The sequence below is a fragment of the Jaculus jaculus genome, chromosome 19 (genome assembly GCF_020740685.1).
Source record: "Jaculus jaculus isolate mJacJac1 chromosome 19, mJacJac1.mat.Y.cur, whole genome shotgun sequence".
Taxonomy (NCBI): domain Eukaryota; kingdom Metazoa; phylum Chordata; class Mammalia; order Rodentia; family Dipodidae; genus Jaculus; species Jaculus jaculus.
In genome coordinates this window covers 3969083-3972871 of record NC_059120.1, presented here as the reverse complement: position 1 = coordinate 3972871, position 3789 = coordinate 3969083, and the positions used below count along the sequence as shown (strand labels likewise).

Here is a 3789-nt window from a genome sequence, read left to right as displayed (position 1 = left end):
ATGGCACCACCACTTCCACCTGAGGAATGTCCTTCGCCTAAGGAAGGGGCTTCCCTGGAGCTGGTAGTGCTTGGGGGAGAATCAACGGAATAACAGAAGTGCTGTGGTTCTAAAACTTTTTCTCTGTCATCAACTCAAGTGCTAAGAGATCACTAGAAGTACTTTTGCAGCTGCTGTTTGAACTGATTGTAACACAGTGTCACATGGAACTGGGAAGCATTTTGTTTTTTGTGACCAGATGCTGATGTTTAATGACTAAAACCATCCAGGTGTCATGGCCAGTCTTGGGGACATCACATGCCTGCTTGTGGCTCCCCACAGGGAGGGACACCTGCAGTCTTCAAGCCCAAAGTTGCCTTCTAGTGGTTGGCCATTTTGTTATCTTAAGTGTCCATGTATGTGCACGGTCCTGCGTGAGTGCAGGCGTGCATGTGCCGCACGTATGTGTGGAGGTAAGGGACAGCTTCAGTGCGGTCACTTGAGGCAGGGGTTCTCATTCATTCGCTCTTCCTTGCAGGGCCTCTCACGAGCTTCTCAGAGATTCCAGTCTCTGCCTCCCATCTCATCAATGACACCAGCATACTGAGATTACATAAGCCCACTATGGCTTTTGGCTTTTTCTTTTCTTCCTCTTCTTCTTCTTCTTCTTCCTCCTCCTCCTCCTCCTCCTCCTCCTCCTCCTCCTCCTCCTCCCCCTCCCCCTCCCCCTCCCCCTCCCCCTCCCCCTCCTCCTCTTCCTCTTCCTCTTCTTCTTTTTTTGTTTTGTTTTGTTTTTTTGAGATAGGGTCTCACTCTGGCCCAGGTTGACCTGTTTCAGGGTGGCCTCAATTTTATGGCAATCCTCCTACCTCCTGAGTGCTGGGATTAAAGGCATGTGCCACCTTGCCAGGCTGGCTGTTGGCTTTTTACATGGGTTCTGGGATCAAATGTGGACACTCCAGCTTGATTGGCCAGAGTTTTATCCAGAGTCACCTCCAGAGACCCGTAGTGGTTGGTCGTTCTAAGATCACTCTTCTTGACTGACAGCCCATGGGAGGGACTAAGGCGTTGTATAAATAGACTGGCCTTACTGTAGACAGTCCACCCACTCCTGACTCAGGCCAACCACGTCACCCGAGCAAAGGGTGGGGGAGCGTGGACAGAGAGCTGTGAGGCTGAGTTGGCTCCTCAGTCGGCCTTCCATCAGACAGACATCGGCTCCAGCTCGAAGGTTGCTGTCTCTAGCTGGGGTCTATATGAAGCCTTCCAAAAACAGAAGGCCAGGCCCATGTCCCCATAGGCTGGGTTTGAGAATCTTTAATAAGCCTCCTTCTCTCATCACTAATTTGCTGTCTGCTTGTTTTTCAGGGTAGGGCCTTGCTCTAGCGCAGGCTGATCTGGAATTAGTCTCAGGCTGGCCTTGAATTCACTGTAAACCTTCTATCTCTGCCTCCCAAATGCTGGATTAAAGAAGTATGCCACCACACCTGGCTCTCATCACTTATTTATTTATTTATTTATTTATTTATTTATTTATTTATTTATGAGAGTGATAGACACAGAGAGAAAGACAGATAGAGGGAGAGAGAGAGAATGGGTGCACCAGGGCTTCCAGCCTCTGCAAACGAACTCCAGACGCGTGCGCCCCCTTGTGCATCTGGCTAACGTGGGACCTGGGGAACCGAGCCTCGAACCGGGGTCCTTAGGCTTCACAGGCAAGCGCTTAACCGCTAAGCCATCTCTCCAGCCCGGCTCTCATCACTTTTAAGGTGGGGAAGAAGTGATGTACTTAAGGTTGTAATTTGAGATGAAAGATATTCTATTTATCATGACATGTCATCTCTAAGTGGTTCCAATAGGCCACTTCAATCAGGAACCCAAGAGGCTAAGAAACACACCCATGCATGCACATGGGGTACACCCACCCACACACCCACACACATTCGGCCCAGGGGTGGCCAGGAACCCAACACCCGAGCGTGTCTCAGTCTGGAAGGGATACCATAGTCCCCAGGTCCAGCCATGGTGGCTCTCCAGCAGGTGTAGTAGCCAAGAGGTGTCAGTTTCTTGCTGTTCACAGGTGGCAGGCTACTTCCCGAAGGATCTGCAGAGCCATGAAGGCACAGGGTACCTGGGCCAGAGTCTAGGCCACAGAGCCAACGGGCACCCGCAGCATGCCCAGACAGGCCACGGCGTGTCCCATGCGGCCCGCGAAGAAGATGAGGAAGTGGATCCAGACAACAAGAGGGTTAGGTCCCAGAGAAGAGTAGACGAGGCCCAGGAAGAGAAAGGGCTAGATGGTCTCCTTGTCCTTCCTGTGTACTCTGAGGCACCACTCCACAGCCGGCACTCCATGTCTGAGGGCATTTTCCCAGTCAGCGAGAGCCTTTGTCCGAAGCCTCCCTTGGCCGCTGATGACGGCCACCGCGCGCATCTCGATGGCCAGCAGCGTGCCGCAAAGCCGGGAGGCGGGCCGCCCTGGACCCGGCCTCGCCCCGGCCCGCCGAGGAGGTGTCTCTAGAAACCGGACTCCAGGAAGCATTTTATAAAGAGGGTCTATTTTATCGTTCTTTCACTGTTTCCTTTCTCTTCCTATCTATTTTCTTCTTATACAAAACACACTGAAGCATAATTTACATATAGTAAAACAAATCAACTTTCGGTGTGGTTTATTGAATATGATAATATAATACTGTCCATACTTATGAAAATAACATCATAGTAAAATAAGGAACATACCATCACTCCAGAAAAGTCATATTAGTTACACTGTTTCCCAACAAATTCAATAAGCTTTCTGCCAATATCAAATTTGACCATTCTAAGGTTTCACATGAAATGGACCACCACAGGTTTAACCCATGGGCTCTTTTCTGTTGACTTTCGTTTCCCTGAGAATGTCGATTACTCATTGCTCTGTTCAGTGTAAATAGAGTCAATCTAGTTAAACATATTTTGTCAGTTATTATATATTCAGTATTAACAAGTCTATTTTGTATGCCATTTATTTACCTTTATGTACTTACACTTTACTTTTTCATAGTTAAACTTTGTTTCAGTTTTGAATACTTATGCATCCTTGAATGTTCATAGGTCTGCATGGGTATGCTCCTGTTAAATGAGTAATGAGTGACCATCTTAACATTTCACTATAATAATTTTATTAGGTTATCAAATTTGTACTAACTACATTGCTTTATATTCAGATGTTTGTTTTCCTTACTTTGGTAGACAGGCAGGTTCACCCTGCTTCTGGACACGCTTGGTCTGATCTTCACTTGGGCTCCTGTAAGCTGGAATCATGTTGGATATCATTGAGGTGTCCTGCAAACATGGGTCATTACACCTACGTGTTCCTCATATGTAGCCAATTAAGCATCTGCTGTGGGGGCCTTTGAGAAATTCGAACCACTTCCAACTCCTTAGATTCCAATGTCTGCCTCGTCCACTCTGCTCCATTTTAGGCAGGTGTGCTCTGCATCCAGCTGCCTTTCCTGCAGTTAGAAAAGCAGATGGTCACATGATTCAACTGTTTTGTATTGCTTCTTTGAAGACCCAAGCATGCATTAGTTATATAATTTCTGAAATAATTGTCTTATTACATTTTAACCACTTTCCCACTTGTTTGTACCAAAAAAAGTGACTGACCTCTACCTTCAAGTAGAAATTTGAAAAATAAAAATAAAGAACACTAGGTTGGGCCCTTATCTTCTGCCATGTATTGAGTTGTTTCCTTAAAAAAAAAAAAAAAATCAACCTCTATTTACTTTTTCCTCTGACACACTTAGGCCAGCCATATCTCCTTTTGTA

At 46.8% G+C, this 3789-nt stretch overlaps 1 pseudogene; it reads right to left on the bottom strand.

Annotated features, from left to right (window-relative positions):
• Positions 1-2053: 2053 nt before the first annotated feature.
• LOC101598157 lies at positions 2054-2521 on the bottom strand (annotated as a pseudogene).
• Between the last annotated feature and the right edge of the window lie 1268 nt (positions 2522-3789).